We start from the raw sequence: 15,398 nt of genomic DNA, 5'->3' as shown, positions 1-15,398 counted from the left end.
GAGAACTGCTGTGGGAGAAAGCCATTTGACATTTGACATCTAGGCCCCAAAACTTGACATTCTCCTTAGTCCTTTCAAATGCAAACAATGCCAGCTTAGGCGTCTTCTCTGTCACATTAGCATGCCAAGTCCCAGAATGCTCAGCGGCCCACTGGATGACACTTTTGTGTCTCACCTCAATGTCAATACCTCCTCCAAGGATGGGCAGAAATTGGCAGACACTGATTTGGTTAGCTTTGCGCAGTGGCAGTATCATAGCCAATGAGGTCCACCTGAGGCGTGATTATTGCTAATTGAAAACTAATCCCAATACCCCGCTGTGATGACTTGAAATACAGTCAGCACTGGCAATTTTTGAGAGTCTCTCAGGAGACTGAGCAATATGTTTGAAACAGCAGAAAAGCAATGGCTTCTAAGATGCAGACTGAGATGTGTTAGAGTTGAGGAAGCGGGTCACGGGGCCGGGGACACTATAGAGATCTTTTGTGTCATCACGCAGCCTGCTGAGTAGAACAATATGTGATTGCCACGTCATGCTCGTTCCCCCCCACTTGCCTTTAATCCAGAGTGGACTCTACCTCATTCAATTTTTCCTTGCTTTTTCTCTGCTAGACCTGGCATCATGAGGCTAAAGGTGAACTTTCTTTATTTGTAACCCAGTCAATTAGGAAGAATACTGGAAGCGTGTTGGTCCAGGGTTAAGGAACCAGTTTGGCCGGTGTGTTTTTTGCAAGGCCCTTGTTTCCAGTGAAAGAGCATTGACCTATAAGTTACACTAAGCCAGAAACTTTCAGCGTTCTCCATCTCTACCAGACTGGACCCTATCTGCATGGTTGCAAGCTGTCCTAAAAAATGGAATGGGAGAGGACGATTGGCCAGCCGGAGTGAGCCAAATACTTGTGCATTCAGGCACACATCTCCTCTTTCTTTTGGCCGAATGGTCTTTTTCTGCCATAAAAGTGAAGTTTCAAGCAGATTGGACTGTTTTGGAGGTTTCAGAGCCCGGATAGCTCAGTCGGTAGAGCATCAGACTTTTAATCTGAGGGTCCAGGGTTCAAGTCCCTGTTCGGGCGGTAGCTTTGTCCTTGTTGTTGAGCTGCGGATAAGGTAATCTTTATGCCCATCTGCCGGAGTGCTCACTGGCCTAGAGAGAGGAAATGTCCTAAGGGATGCAAAATTCCCCCTTTCAAGGCTCTGTGAATCTAGCCCAGAAATAAAGGTGGCTGCAGGTGTTTGCCTGAACAACTGATTCCCAACAAGCCTGGTCTACGCCAGCTTTCCTGGACTCCAGTTCAGGCTTGTTATCCACAAAGCTTTCAACGACGGGCCCAAAGCTTTCCACCTTGGCTTTTTTTTCCCCAACAGTGCAGCCGTCGGACCATATGCATTCAGTGGCCTTTGAGAACTGCTGTGGGAGAAAGCCATTTGACATCTAGGCCCCAAAACTTGACATTCTCCTTAGTCCTTTCAAATGCAAACAATGCCAGCTTAGGCGTCTTCTCTGTCACATTAGCATGCCAAGTCCCAGAATGCTCAGCGGCCCACTGGATGACACTTTTGTGTCTCACCTCAATGTCAATACCTCCTCCAAGGATGGGCAGAAATTGGCAGACACTGATTTGGTTAGCTTTGCGCAGTGGCAGTATCATAGCCAATGAGGTCCACCTGAGGCGTGATTATTGCTAATTGAAAACTAATCCCAATACCCCGCTGTGATGACTTGAAATACAGTCAGCACTGGCAATTTTTGAGAGTCTCTCAGGAGACTGAGCAATATGTTTGAAACAGCAGAAAAGCAATGGCTTCTAAGATGCAGACTGAGATGTGTTAGAGTTGAGGAAACGGGGCCGGGGACACTATAGAGATCTTTTGTGTCATCACGCAGCCTGCTGAGTAGAACAATATGTGATTGCCACGTCATGCTCGTTCCCCCCCACTTGCCTTTAATCCAGAGTGGACTCTACCTCATTAAATTTTTCCTTGCTTTTTCTCTGCTAGACCTGGCATCATGAGGCTAAAGGTGAACTTTCTTTATTTGTAACCCAGTCAATTAGGAAGAATACTGGAAGCGTGTTGGTCCAGGGTTAAGGAACCAGTTTGGCCGGTGTGTTTTTTGCAAGGCCCTTGTTTCCAGTGAAAGAGCATTGACCTATAAGTTACACTAAGCCAGAAACTTTCAGCGTTCTCCATCTCTACCAGACTGGACCCTATCTGCATGGTTGCAAGCTGTCCTAAAAAATGGAATGGGAGAGGACGATTGGCCAGCCGGAGTGAGCCAAATACTTGTGCATTCAGGCACACATCTCCTCTTTCTTTTGGCCGAACGGTCTTTTTCTGCCATAAAAGTGAAGTTTCAAGCAGATTGGACTGTCTTGGAGGTTTCAGAGCCCGGATAGCTCAGTTGGTAGAGCATCAGACTTTTAATCTGAGGGTCCAGGGTTCAAGTCCCTGTTCGGGCGGTAGCTTTGTCCTTGTTGTTGAGCTGAGGATAAGGTAATCTTTATGCCCATCTGCCGGAGTGCTCACTGGCCTAGAGAGAGGAAATGTCCTAAGGGATGCAAAATTCCCCCTTTCAAGGCTCTGTGAATCTAGCCCAGAAATAAAGGTGGCTGCAGGTGTTTGCCTGAACAACTGATTCCCAACAAGCCTGGTCTACGCCAGCTTTCCTGGACTCCAGTTCAGGCTTATTATCCACAAAGCTTTCAACGACGGGCCCAAAGCTTTCCACCTTGGCTTTTTTTTCCCCAACAGTGCAGCCGTCGGACCATATGCATTCAGTGGCCTTTGAGAACTGCTGTGGGAGAAAGCCATTTGACATCTAGGCCCCAAAACTTGACATTCTCCTTAGTCCTTTCAAATGCAAACAATGCCAGCTTAGGCGTCTTCTCTGTCACATTAGCATGCCAAGTCCCAGAATGCTCAGCGGCCCACTGGATGACACTTTTGTGTGTCACCTCAATGTCAATACCTCCTCCAAGGATGGGCAGAAATTGGCAGACACTGATTTGGTTAGCTTTGCGCAGTGGCAGTATCATAGCCAATGAGGTCCACCTGAGGCGTGATTATTGCTAATTGAAAACTAATCCCAATACCCCGCTGTGATGACTTGAAATACAGTCAGCACTGGCAATTTTTGAGAGTCTCTCAGGAGACTGAGCAATATGTTTGAAACAGCAGAAAAGCAATGGCTTCTAAGATGCAGACTGAGATGTGTTAGAGTTGAGGAAGCGGGTCACGGGGCCGGGGACACTATAGAGATCTTTTGTGTCATCACGCAGCCTGCTGAGTAGAACAATATGTGATTGCCACGTCATGCTCGTTCCCCCCCACTTGCCTTTAATCCAGAGTGGACTCTACCTCATTCAATTTTTCCTTGCTTTTTCTCTGCTAGACCTGGCATCATGAGGCTAAAGGTGAACTTTCTTTATCTGTAACCCAGTCAATTAGGAAGAATACTGGAAGCGTGTTGGTCCAGGGTTAAGGAACCAGTTTGGCCGGTGTGTTTTTTGCAAGGCCCTTGTTTCCAGTGAAAGAGCATTGACCTATAAGTTACACTAAGCCAGAAACTTTCAGCGTTCTCCATCTCTACCAGACTGGACCCTATCTGCATGGTTGCAAGCTGTCCTAAAAAATGGAATGGGAGAGGACGATTGGCCAGCCGGAGTGAGCCAAATACTTGTGCATTCAGGCACACATCTCCTCTTTCTTTTGGGCGCATGGTCTTTTTCTGCCATAAAAGTGAAGTTTCAAGCAGATTGGACTGTTTTGGAGGTGGAGCTTTCAGAGCCCGGATAGCTCAGTCGGTAGAGCATCAGACTTTTAATCTGAGGGTTCAAGTCCCTGTTCGGGCGGTAGCTTTGTCCTTGTTGTTGAGCTGCGGATAAGGTAATCTTTATGCCCATCTGCCGGAGTGCTCACTGGCCTAGAGAGAGGAAATGTCCTAAGGGATGCAAAATTCCCCCTTTCAAGGCTCTGTGAATCTAGCCCAGAAATAAAGGTGGCTGCAGGTGTTTGCCTGAACAACTGATTCCCAACAAGCCTGGTCTACGCCAGCTTTCCTGGACTCCAGTTCAGGCTTGTTATCCACAAAGCTTTCAACGACGGGCCCAAAGCTTTCCACCTTGGCTTTTTTTTCCCCAACAGTGCAGCCGTCGGACCATATGCATTCAGTGGCCTTTGAGAACTGCTGTGGGAGAAAGCCATTTGACATCTAGGCCCAAAACTTGACATTCTCCTTAGTCCTTTCAAATGCAAACAATGCCAGCTTAGGCGTCTTCTCTGTCATATTAGCATGCCAAGTCCCAGAATGCTCAGCGGCCCACTGGATGACACTTTTGTGTCTCACCTCAATGTCAATACCTCCTCCAAGGATGGGCAGAAATTGGCAGACACTGATTTGGTTAGCTTTGCGCAGTGGCAGTATCATAGCCAATGAGGTCCACCTGAGGCGTGATTATTGCTAATTGAAAACTAATCCCAATACCCCGCTGTGATGACTTGAAATACAGTCAGCACTGGCAATTTTTGAGAGTCTCTCAGGAGACTGAGCAATATGTTTGAAACAGCAGAAAAGCAATGGCTTCTAAGATGCAGACTGAGATGTGTTAGAGTTGAGGAAGCGGGTCACGGGGCCGGGGACACTATAGAGATCTTTTGTGTCATCACGCAGCCTGCTGAGTAGAACAATATGTGATTGCCACGTCATGCTCGTTCCCCCCCACTTGCCTTTAATCCAGAGTGGACTCTACCTCATTCAATTTTTCCTTGCTTTTTCTCTGCTAGACCTGGCATCATGAGGCTAAAGGTGAACTTTCTTTATTTGTAACCCAGTCAATTAGGAAGAATACTGGAAGCGTGTTGGTCCAGGGTTAAGGAACCAGTTTGGCCGGTGTGTTTTTTGCAAGGCCCTTGTTTCCAGTGAAAGAGCATTGACCTATAAGTTACACTAAGCCAGAAACTTTCAGCGTTCTCCATCTCTACCAGACTGGACCCTATCTGCATGGTTGCAAGCTGTCCTAAAAAATGGAATGGGAGAGGACGATTGGCCAGCCGGAGTGAGCCAAATACTTGTGCATTCAGGCACACATCTCCTCTTTCTTTTGGCCGAATGGTCTTTTTCTGCCATAAAAGTGAAGTTTCAAGCAGATTGGACTGTTTTGGAGGTTTCAGAGCCCGGATAGCTCAGTCGGTAGAGCATCAGACTTTTAATCTGAGGGTCCAGGGTTCAAGTCCCTGTTCGGGCGGTAGCTTTGTCCTTGTTGTTGAGCTGCGGATAAGGTAATCTTTATGCCCATCTGCCGGAGTGCTCACTGGCCTAGAGAGAGGAAATGTCCTAAGGGATGCAAAATTCCCCCTTTCAAGGCTCTGTGAATCTAGCCCAGAAATAAAGGTGGCTGCAGGTGTTTGCCTGAACAACTGATTCCCAACAAGCCTGGTCTACGCCAGCTTTCCTGGACTCCAGTTCAGGCTTGTTATCCACAAAGCTTTCAACGACGGGCCCAAAGCTTTCCACCTTGGCTTTTTTTTCCCCAACAGTGCAGCCGTCGGACCATATGCATTCAGTGGCCTTTGAGAACTGCTGTGGGAGAAAGCCATTTGACATCTAGGCCCCAAAACTTGACATTCTCCTTAGTCCTTTCAAATGCAAACAATGCCAGCTTAGGCGTCTTCTCTGTCACATTAGCATGCCAAGTCCCAGAATGCTCAGCGGCCCACTGGATGACACTTTTGTGTCTCACCTCAATGTCAATACCTCCTCCAAGGATGGGCAGAAATTGGCAGACACTGATTTGGCTAGCTTTGCGCAGTGGCAGTATCATAGCCAATGAGGTCCACCTGAGGCGTGATTATTGCTAATTGAAAACTAATCCCAATACCCCGCTGTGATGACTTGAAATACAGTCAGCACTGGCAATTTTTGAGAGTCTCTCAGGAGACTGAGCAATATGTTTGAAACAGCAGAAAAGCAATGGCTTCTAAGATGCAGACTGAGATGTGTTAGAGTTGAGGAAGCGGGTCACGGGGCCGGGGACACTATAGAGATCTTTTGTGTCATCACGCAGCCTGCTGAGTAGAACAATATGTGATTGCCACGTCATGCTCGTTCCCCCCCACTTGCCTTTAATCCAGAGTGGACTCTACCTCATTCAATTTTTCCTTGCTTTTTCTCTGCTAGACCTGGCATCATGAGGCTAAAGGTGAACTTTCTTTATCTGTAACCCAGTCAATTAGGAAGAATACTGGAAGCGTGTTGGTCCAGGGTTAAGGAACCAGTTTGGCCGGTGTGTTTTTTGCAAGGCCCTTGTTTCCAGTGAAAGAGCATTGACCTATAAGTTACACTAAGCCAGAAACTTTCAGCGTTCTCCATCTCTACCAGACTGGACCCTATCTGCATGGTTGCAAGCTGTCCTAAAAAATGGAATGGGAGAGGACGATTGGCCAGCCGGAGTGAGCCAAATACTTGTGCATTCAGGCACACATCTCCTCTTTCTTTTGGGCGCATGGTCTTTTTCTGCCATAAAAGTGAAGTTTCAAGCAGATTGGACTGTTTTGGAGGTGGAGCTTTCAGAGCCCGGATAGCTCAGTCGGTAGAGCATCAGACTTTTAATCTGAGGGTTCAAGTCCCTGTTCGGGCGGTAGCTTTGTCCTTGTTGTTGAGCTGCGGATAAGGTAATCTTTATGCCCATCTGCCGGAGTGCTCACTGGCCTAGAGAGAGGAAATGTCCTAAGGGATGCAAAATTCCCCCTTTCAAGGCTCTGTGAATCTAGCCCAGAAATAAAGGTGGCTGCAGGTGTTTGCCTGAACAACTGATTCCCAACAAGCCTGGTCTACGCCAGCTTTCCTGGACTCCAGTTCAGGCTTGTTATCCACAAAGCTTTCAACGACGGGCCCAAAGCTTTCCACCTTGGCTTTTTTTTCCCCAACAGTGCAGCCGTCGGACCATATGCATTCAGTGGCCTTTGAGAACTGCTGTGGGAGAAAGCCATTTGACATCTAGGCCCAAAACTTGACATTCTCCTTAGTCCTTTCAAATGCAAACAATGCCAGCTTAGGCGTCTTCTCTGTCATATTAGCATGCCAAGTCCCAGAATGCTCAGCGGCCCACTGGATGACACTTTTGTGTCTCACCTCAATGTCAATACCTCCTCCAAGGATGGGCAGAAATTGGCAGACACTGATTTGGTTAGCTTTGCGCAGTGGCAGTATCATAGCCAATGAGGTCCACCTGAGGCGTGATTATTGCTAATTGAAAACTAATCCCAATACCCCGCTGTGATGACTTGAAATACAGTCAGCACTGGCAATTTTTGAGAGTCTCTCAGGAGACTGAGCAATATGTTTGAAACAGCAGAAAAGCAATGGCTTCTAAGATGCAGACTGAGATGTGTTAGAGTTGAGGAAGCGGGTCACGGGGCCGGGGACACTATAGAGATCTTTTGTGTCATCACGCAGCCTGCTGAGTAGAACAATATGTGATTGCCACGTCATGCTCGTTCCCCCCCACTTGCCTTTAATCCAGAGTGGACTCTACCTCATTCAATTTTTCCTTGCTTTTTCTCTGCTAGACCTGGCATCATGAGGCTAAAGGTGAACTTTCTTTATTTGTAACCCAGTCAATTAGGAAGAATACTGGAAGCGTGTTGGTCCAGGGTTAAGGAACCAGTTTGGCCGGTGTGTTTTTTGCAAGGCCCTTGTTTCCAGTGAAAGAGCATTGACCTATAAGTTACACTAAGCCAGAAACTTTCAGCGTTCTCCATCTCTACCAGACTGGACCCTATCTGCATGGTTGCAAGCTGTCCTAAAAAATGGAATGGGAGAGGACGATTGGCCAGCCGGAGTGAGCCAAATACTTGTGCATTCAGGCACACATCTCCTCTTTCTTTTGGGCGCATGGTCTTTTTCTGCCATAAAAGTGAAGTTTCAAGCAGATTGGACTGTTTTGGAGGTTTCAGAGCCCGGATAGCTCAGTCGGTAGAGCATCAGACTTTTAATCTGAGGGTCCAGGGTTCAAGTCCCTGTTCGGGCGGTAGCTTTGTCCTTGTTGTTGAGCTGCGGATAAGGTAATCTTTATGCCCATCTGCCGGAGTGCTCACTGGCCTAGAGAGAGGAAATGTCCTAAGGGATGCAAAATTCCCCCTTTCAAGGCTCTGTGAATCTAGCCCAGAAATAAAGGTGGCTGCAGGTGTTTGCCTGAACAACTGATTCCCAACAAGCCTGGTCTACGCCAGCTTTCCTGGACTCCAGTTCAGGCTTGTTATCCACAAAGCTTTCAACGACGGGCCCAAAGCTTTCCACCTTGGCTTTTTTTTCCCCAACAGTGCAGCCGTCGGACCATATGCATTCAGTGGCCTTTGAGAACTGCTGTGGGAGAAAGCCATTTGACATTTGACATCTAGGCCCCAAAACTTGACATTCTCCTTAGTCCTTTCAAATGCAAACAATGCCAGCTTAGGCGTCTTCTCTGTCACATTAGCATGCCAAGTCCCAGAATGCTCAGCGGCCCACTGGATGACACTTTTGTGTCTCACCTCAATGTCAATACCTCCTCCAAGGATGGGCAGAAATTGGCAGACACTGATTTGGTTAGCTTTGCGCAGTGGCAGTATCATAGCCAATGAGGTCCACCTGAGGCGTGATTATTGCTAATTGAAAACTAATCCCAATACCCCGCTGTGATGACTTGAAATACAGTCAGCACTGGCAATTTTTGAGAGTCTCTCAGGAGACTGAGCAATATGTTTGAAACAGCAGAAAAGCAATGGCTTCTAAGATGCAGACTGAGATGTGTTAGAGTTGAGGAAGCGGGTCACGGGGCCGGGGACACTATAGAGATCTTTTGTGTCATCACGCAGCCTGCTGAGTAGAACAATATGTGATTGCCACGTCATGCTCGTTCCCCCCCACTTGCCTTTAATCCAGAGTGGACTCTACCTCATTAAATTTTTCCTTGCTTTTTCTCTGCTAGACCTGGCATCATGAGGCTAAAGGTGAACTTTCTTTATTTGTAACCCAGTCAATTAGGAAGAATACTGGAAGCGTGTTGGTCCAGGGTTAAGGAACCAGTTTGGCCGGTGTGTTTTTTGCAAGGCCCTTGTTTCCAGTGAAAGAGCATTGACCTATAAGTTACACTAAGCCAGAAACTTTCAGCGTTCTCCATCTCTACCAGACTGGACCCTATCTGCATGGTTGCAAGCTGTCCTAAAAAATGGAATGGGAGAGGACGATTGGCCAGCCGGAGTGAGCCAAATACTTGTGCATTCAGGCACACATCTCCTCTTTCTTTTGGGCGCATGGTCTTTTTCTGCCATAAAAGTGAAGTTTCAAGCAGATTGGACTGTTTTGGAGCTTTCAGAGCCCGGATAGCTCAGTCGGTAGAGCATCAGAGTTTTAATCTGAGGGTCCAGGGTTCAAGTCCCTGTTCAGGCGGTAGCTTTGTCCTTGTTGTTGAGCTGCGGATAAGGTAATCTTTATGCCCATCTGCCGGAGTGCTCACTGGCCTAGAGAGAGGAAATGTCCTAAGGGATGCAAAATTCCCCCTTTCAAGGCTCTGTGAATCTAGCCCAGAAATAAAGGTGGCTGCAGGTGTTTGCCTGAACAACTGATTCCCAACAAGCCTGGTCTACGCCAGCTTTCCTGGACTCCAGTTCAGGCTTGTTATCCACAAAGCTTTCAACGACGGGCCCAAAGCTTTCCACCTTGGCTTTTTTTTCCCCAACAGTGCAGCCGTCGGACCATATGCATTCAGTGGCCTTTGAGAACTGCTGTGGGAGAAAGCCATTTGACATTTGACATCTAGGCCCCAAAACTTGACATTCTCCTTAGTCCTTTCAAATGCAAACAATGCCAGCTTAGGCGTCTTCTCTGTCACATTAGCATGCCAAGTCCCAGAATGCTCAGCGGCCCACTGGATGACACTTTTGTGTGTCACCTCAATGTCAATACCTCCTCCAAGGATGGGCAGAAATTGGCAGACACTGATTTGGTTAGCTTTGCGCAGTGGCAGTATCATAGCCAATGAGGTCCACCTGAGGCGTGATTATTGCTAATTGAAAACTAATCCCAATACCCCGCTGTGATGACTTGAAATACAGTCAGCACTGGCAATTTTTGAGAGTCTCTCAGGAGACTGAGCAATATGTTTGAAACAGCAGAAAAGCAATGGCTTCTAAGATGCAGACTGAGATGTGTTAGAGTTGAGGAAGCGGGTCACGGGGCCGGGGACACTATAGAGATCTTTTGTGTCATCACGCAGCCTGCTGAGTAGAACAATATGTGATTGCCACGTCATGCTCGTTCCCCCCCACTTGCCTTTAATCCAGAGTGGACTCTACCTCATTCAATTTTTCCTTGCTTTTTCTCTGCTAGACCTGGCATCATGAGGCTAAAGGTGAACTTTCTTTATTTGTAACCCAGTCAATTAGGAAGAATACTGGAAGCGTGTTGGTCCAGGGTTAAGGAACCAGTTTGGCCGGTGTGTTTTTTGCAAGGCCCTTGTTTCCAGTGAAAGAGCATTGACCTATAAGTTACACTAAGCCAGAAACTTTCAGCGTTCTCCATCTCTACCAGACTGGACCCTATCTGCATGGTTGCAAGCTGTCCTAAAAAATGGAATGGGAGAGGACGATTGGCCAGCCGGAGTGAGCCAAATACTTGTGCATTCAGGCACACATCTCCTCTTTCTTTTGGGCGCATGGTCTTTTTCTGCCATAAAAGTGAAGTTTCAAGCAGATTGGACTGTTTTGGAAGTGGAGCTTTCAGAGCCCGGATAGCTCAGTCGGTAGAGCATCAGACTTTTAATCTGAGGGTCCAGGGTTCAAGTCCCTGTTCGGGCGGTAGCTTTGTCCTTGTTGTTGAGCTGCGGATAAGGTAATCTTTATGCCCATCTGCCGGAGTGCTCACTGGCCTAGAGAGAGGAAATGTCCTAAGGGATGCAAAATTCCCCCTTTCAAGGCTCTGTGAATCTAGCCCAGAAATAAAGGTGGCTGCAGGTGTTTGCCTGAACAACTGATTCCCAACAAGCCTGGTCTACGCCAGCTTTCCTGGACTCCAGTTCAGGCTTGTTATCCACAAAGCTTTCAACGACGGGCCCAAAGCTTTCCACCTTGGCTTTTTTTTCCCCAACAGTGCAGCCGTCGGACCATATGCATTCAGTGGCCTTTGAGAACTGCTGTGGGAGAAAGCCATTTGACATTTGACATCTAGGCCCCAAAACTTGACATTCTCCTTAGTCCTTTCAAATGCAAACAATGCCAGCTTAGGCGTCTTCTCTGTCACATTAGCATGCCAAGTCCCAGAATGCTCAGCGGCCCACTGGATGACACTTTTGTGTGTCACCTCAATGTCAATACCTCCTCCAAGGATGGGCAGAAATTGGCAGACACTGATTTGGTTAGCTTTGCGCAGTGGCAGTATCATAGCCAATGAGGTCCACCTGAGGCGTGATTATTGCTAATTGAAAACTAATCCCAATACCCCGCTGTGATGACTTGAAATACAGTCAGCACTGGCAATTTTTGAGAGTCTCTCAGGAGACTGAGCAATATGTTTGAAACAGCAGAAAAGCAATGGCTTCTAAGATGCAGACTGAGATGTGTTAGAGTTGAGGAAGCGGGTCACGGGGCCGGGGACACTATAGAGATCTTTTGTGTCATCACGCAGCCTGCTGAGTAGAACAATATGTGATTGCCACGTCATGCTCGTTCCCCCCCACTTGCCTTTAATCCAGAGTGGACTCTACCTCATTCAATTTTTCCTTGCTTTTTCTCTGCTAGACCTGGCATCATGAGGCTAAAGGTGAACTTTCTTTATTTGTAACCCAGTCAATTAGGAAGAATACTGGAAGCGTGTTGGTCCAGGGTTAAGGAACCAGTTTGGCCGGTGTGTTTTTTGCAAGGCCCTTGTTTCCAGTGAAAGAGCATTGACCTATAAGTTACACTAAGCCAGAAACTTTCAGCGTTCTCCATCTCTACCAGACTGGACCCTATCTGCATGGTTGCAAGCTGTCCTAAAAAATGGAATGGGAGAGGACGATTGGCCAGCCGGAGTGAGCCAAATACTTGTGCATTCAGGCACACATCTCCTCTTTCTTTTGGGCGCATGGTCTTTTTCTGCCATAAAAGTGAAGTTTCAAGCAGATTGGACTGTTTTGGAGCTTTCAGAGCCCGGATAGCTCAGTCGGTAGAGCATCAGACTTTTAATCTGAGGGTCCAGGGTTCAAGTCCCTGTTCGGGCGGTAGCTTTGTCCTTGTTGTTGAGCTGCGGATAAGGTAATCTTTATGCCCATCTGCCGGAGTGCTCACTGGCCTAGAGAGAGGAAATGTCCTAAGGGATGCAAAATTCCCCCTTTCAAGGCTCTGTGAATCTAGCCCAGAAATAAAGGTGGCTGCAGGTGTTTGCCTGAACAACTGATTCCCAACAAGCCTGGTCTACGCCAGCTTTCCTGGACTCCAGTTCAGGCTTGTTATCCACAAAGCTTTCAACGACGGGCCCAAAGCTTTCCACCTTGGCTTTTTTTTCCCCAACAGTGCAGCCGTCGGACCATATGCATTCAGTGGCCTTTGAGAACTGCTGTGGGAGAAAGCCATTTGACATTTGACATCTAGGCCCCAAAACTTGACATTCTCCTTAGTCCTTTCAAATGCAAACAATGCCAGCTTAGGCGTCTTCTCTGTCACATTAGCATGCCAAGTCCCAGAATGCTCAGCGGCCCACTGGATGACACTTTTGTGTCTCACCTCAATGTCAATACCTCCTCCAAGGATGGGCAGAAATTGGCAGACACTGATTTGGTTAGCTTTGCGCAGTGGCAGTATCATAGCCAATGAGGTCCACCTGAGGCGTGATTATTGCTAATTGAAAACTAATCCCAATACCCCGCTGTGATGACTTGAAATACAGTCAGCACTGGCAATTTTTGAGAGTCTCTCAGGAGACTGAGCAATATGTTTGAAACAGCAGAAAAGCAATGGCTTCTAAGATGCAGACTGAGATGTGTTAGAGTTGAGGAAGCGGGGTCACGGGGCCGGGGACACTATAGAGATCTTTTGTGTCATCACGCAGCCTGTGAGTAGAACAATATGTGATTGCCACGTCATGCTCGTTCCCCCCCACTTGCCTTTAATCCAGAGTGGACTCTACCTCATTAAATTTTTCCTTGCTTTTTCTCTGCTAGACCTGGCATCATGAGGCTAAAGGTGAACTTTCTTTATTTGTAACCCAGTCAATTAGGAAGAATACTGGAAGCGTGTTGGTCCAGGGTTAAGGAACCAGTTTGGCCGGTGTGTTTTTTGCAAGGCCCTTGTTTCCAGTGAAAGAGCATTGACCTATAAGTTACACTAAGCCAGAAACTTTCAGCGTTCTCCATCTCTACCAGACTGGACCCTATCTGCATGGTTGCAAGCTGTCCTAAAAAATGGAATGGGAGAGGACGATTGGCCAGCCGGAGTGAGCCAAATACTTGTGCATTCAGGCACACATCTCCTCTTTCTTTTGGCCGAATGGTCTTTTTTCTGCCATAAAAGTGAAGTTTCAAGCAGATTGGACTGTTTTGGAGGTTTCAGAGCCCAGATAGCTCAGTCGGTAGAGCATCAGACTTTTAATCTGAGGGTCCAGGGTTCAAGTCCCTGTTCGGGCGGTAGCTTTGTCCTTGTTGTTGAGCTGCGGATAAGGTAATCTTTATGCCCATCTGCCGGAGTGCTCACTGGCCTAGAGAGAGGAAATGTCCTAAGGGTGCAAAAATTCCCCCTTTCAAGGCTCTGTGAATCTAGCCCAGAAATAAAGGTGGCTGCAGGTGTTTGCCTGAACAACTGATTCCCAACAAGCCTGGTCTACGCCAGCTTTCCTGGACTCCAGTTCAGGCTTGTTATCCACAAAGCTTTCAACGACGGGCCCCAAAGCTTTCCACCTTGGCTTTTTTTTCCCCAACAGTGCAGCCGTCGGACCATATGCATTCAGTGGCCTTTGAGAACTGCTGTGGAGAAAGCCATTTGACATCTAGGCCCAAAACTTGACATTCTCCTTAGTCCTTTCAAATGCAAACAATGCCAGCTTAGGCGTCTTCTCTGTCACATTAGCATGCCAAGTCCCAGAATGCTCAGCGGCCCACTGGATGACACTTTTGTGTCTCACCTCAATGTCAATACCTCTTCCAAGGATGGGCAGAAATTGGCAGACACTGATTTGGTTAGCTTTGCGCAGTGGCAGTATCATAGCCAATGAGGTCCACCTGAGGCGTGATTATTGCTAATTGAAAACTAATCCCAATACCCCGCTGTGATGACTTGAAATACAGTCAGCACTGGCAATTTTTGAGAGTCTCTCAGGAGACTGAGCAATATGTTTGAAACAGCAGAAAAGCAATGGCTTCTAAGATGCAGACTGAGATGTGTTAGAGTTGAGGAAGCGGGTCACGGGGCCGGGGACACTATAGAGATCTTTTGTGTCATCACGCAGCCTGCTGAGTAGAACAATATGTGATTGCCACGTCATGCTCGTTCCCCCCCACTTGCCTTTAATCCAGAGTGGACTCTACCTCATTCAATTTTTCCTTGCTTTTTCTCTGCTAGACCTGGCATCATGAGGCTAAAGGTGAACTTTCTTTATTTGTAACCCAGTCAATTAGGAAGAATACTGGAAGCGTGTTGGTCCAGGGTTAAGGAACCAGTTTGGCCGGTGTGTTTTTTGCAAGGCCCTTGTTTCCAGTGAAAGAGCATTGACCTATAAGTTACACTAAGCCAGAAACTTTCAGCGTTCTCCATCTCTACCAGACTGGACCCTATCTGCATGGTTGCAAGCTGTCCTAAAAAATGGAATGGGAGAGGACGATTGGCCAGCCGGAGTGAGCCAAATACTTGTGCATTCAGGCACACATCTCCTCTTTCTTTTGGGCGCATGGTATTTTTCTGCCATAAAAGTGAAGTTTCAAGCAGATTGGACTGTTTTGGAGGTGGAACTTTCAGAGCCCGGATAGCTCAGTCGGTAGAGCATCAGACTTTTAATCTGAGGGTCCAGGGTTCAAGTCCCTGTTCGGGCAGTAGCTTTGTCCTTGTTGTTGAGCTGCGGATAAGGTAATCTTTATGCCCATCTGCCGGAGTGCTCACTGGCCTAGAGAGAGGAAATGTCCTAAGGGATGCAAAATTCCCCCTTTCAAGGCTCTGTGAATCTAGCCCAGAAATAAAGGTGGCTGCAGGTGTTTGCCTGAACAACTGATTCCCAACAAGCCTGGTCTACGCCAGCTTTCCTGGACTCCAGTTCAGGCTTGTTATCCACAAAGCTTTCAACGACGGGCCCAAAGCTTTCCACCTTGGCTTTTTTTTCCCCAACAGTGCAGCCGTCGGACCATATGCATTCAGTGGCCTTTGAGAACTGCTGTGGGAGAAAGCCATTTGACATTTGACAT

General features: G+C 47.4%; 19 non-coding genes across 19 annotated transcripts; all 19 read left to right on the top strand.

Annotated features, from left to right (window-relative positions):
* The first annotated feature begins 232 nt into the window (after positions 1-232).
* Positions 233-373, top strand: LOC149447379 (U4 spliceosomal RNA). The gene has a single exon (XR_016306157.1). It is a non-coding gene; the product is annotated as a U4 spliceosomal RNA (small nuclear RNA).
* A 627-nt stretch (positions 374-1,000) lies between these two features.
* Positions 1,001-1,073, top strand: TRNAK-UUU (transfer RNA lysine (anticodon UUU)). Its single transcript has one exon. It is a non-coding gene; the product is annotated as a tRNA-Lys (tRNA).
* A 552-nt stretch (positions 1,074-1,625) lies between these two features.
* On the top strand, positions 1,626-1,766 carry LOC149447377 (U4 spliceosomal RNA). The gene has a single exon (XR_016306156.1). It is a non-coding gene; the product is annotated as a U4 spliceosomal RNA (small nuclear RNA).
* A 620-nt stretch (positions 1,767-2,386) lies between these two features.
* Positions 2,387-2,459, top strand: TRNAK-UUU (transfer RNA lysine (anticodon UUU)). The gene has a single exon. It is a non-coding gene; the product is annotated as a tRNA-Lys (tRNA).
* A 552-nt stretch (positions 2,460-3,011) lies between these two features.
* On the top strand, positions 3,012-3,152 carry LOC149447375 (U4 spliceosomal RNA). The gene has a single exon (XR_016306155.1). It is a non-coding gene; the product is annotated as a U4 spliceosomal RNA (small nuclear RNA).
* A 1,250-nt stretch (positions 3,153-4,402) lies between these two features.
* Positions 4,403-4,543, top strand: LOC149447374 (U4 spliceosomal RNA). Its single transcript, XR_016306154.1, has one exon. It is a non-coding gene; the product is annotated as a U4 spliceosomal RNA (small nuclear RNA).
* Positions 4,544-5,170: 627 nt separating this feature from the next.
* On the top strand, positions 5,171-5,243 carry TRNAK-UUU (transfer RNA lysine (anticodon UUU)). Its single transcript has one exon. It is a non-coding gene; the product is annotated as a tRNA-Lys (tRNA).
* A 552-nt stretch (positions 5,244-5,795) lies between these two features.
* On the top strand, positions 5,796-5,936 carry LOC149447372 (U4 spliceosomal RNA). Its single transcript, XR_016306153.1, has one exon. It is a non-coding gene; the product is annotated as a U4 spliceosomal RNA (small nuclear RNA).
* Positions 5,937-7,186: 1,250 nt separating this feature from the next.
* On the top strand, positions 7,187-7,327 carry LOC149447371 (U4 spliceosomal RNA). The gene has a single exon (XR_016306151.1). It is a non-coding gene; the product is annotated as a U4 spliceosomal RNA (small nuclear RNA).
* Positions 7,328-7,954: 627 nt separating this feature from the next.
* Positions 7,955-8,027, top strand: TRNAK-UUU (transfer RNA lysine (anticodon UUU)). Its single transcript has one exon. It is a non-coding gene; the product is annotated as a tRNA-Lys (tRNA).
* Positions 8,028-8,586: 559 nt separating this feature from the next.
* On the top strand, positions 8,587-8,727 carry LOC149447369 (U4 spliceosomal RNA). The gene has a single exon (XR_016306150.1). It is a non-coding gene; the product is annotated as a U4 spliceosomal RNA (small nuclear RNA).
* Positions 8,728-9,986: 1,259 nt separating this feature from the next.
* On the top strand, positions 9,987-10,127 carry LOC149447368 (U4 spliceosomal RNA). Its single transcript, XR_016306149.1, has one exon. It is a non-coding gene; the product is annotated as a U4 spliceosomal RNA (small nuclear RNA).
* A 633-nt stretch (positions 10,128-10,760) lies between these two features.
* TRNAK-UUU (transfer RNA lysine (anticodon UUU)) lies at positions 10,761-10,833 on the top strand. Its single transcript has one exon. It is a non-coding gene; the product is annotated as a tRNA-Lys (tRNA).
* Positions 10,834-11,392: 559 nt separating this feature from the next.
* On the top strand, positions 11,393-11,533 carry LOC149447366 (U4 spliceosomal RNA). The gene has a single exon (XR_016306148.1). It is a non-coding gene; the product is annotated as a U4 spliceosomal RNA (small nuclear RNA).
* A 627-nt stretch (positions 11,534-12,160) lies between these two features.
* TRNAK-UUU (transfer RNA lysine (anticodon UUU)) lies at positions 12,161-12,233 on the top strand. Its single transcript has one exon. It is a non-coding gene; the product is annotated as a tRNA-Lys (tRNA).
* Positions 12,234-12,792: 559 nt separating this feature from the next.
* On the top strand, positions 12,793-12,933 carry LOC149447364 (U4 spliceosomal RNA). Its single transcript, XR_016306147.1, has one exon. It is a non-coding gene; the product is annotated as a U4 spliceosomal RNA (small nuclear RNA).
* Positions 12,934-13,561: 628 nt separating this feature from the next.
* Positions 13,562-13,634, top strand: TRNAK-UUU (transfer RNA lysine (anticodon UUU)). The gene has a single exon. It is a non-coding gene; the product is annotated as a tRNA-Lys (tRNA).
* A 551-nt stretch (positions 13,635-14,185) lies between these two features.
* LOC149447362 (U4 spliceosomal RNA) lies at positions 14,186-14,326 on the top strand. The gene has a single exon (XR_016306146.1). It is a non-coding gene; the product is annotated as a U4 spliceosomal RNA (small nuclear RNA).
* A 633-nt stretch (positions 14,327-14,959) lies between these two features.
* On the top strand, positions 14,960-15,032 carry TRNAK-UUU (transfer RNA lysine (anticodon UUU)). The gene has a single exon. It is a non-coding gene; the product is annotated as a tRNA-Lys (tRNA).
* The last annotated feature ends 366 nt before the right edge of the window (positions 15,033-15,398 follow it).

This window comes from Staurois parvus, unplaced genomic scaffold, assembly GCF_062004578.1.
Source record: "Staurois parvus isolate SC_StPar_1 unplaced genomic scaffold, SC_StPar_1.0 ptg000689l, whole genome shotgun sequence".
NCBI lineage: Eukaryota > Metazoa > Chordata > Amphibia > Anura > Ranidae > Staurois > Staurois parvus.
The sequence above is the reverse complement of the archived record's forward strand: the minus strand, read 5'-3'. Positions and strand labels throughout refer to the sequence as shown.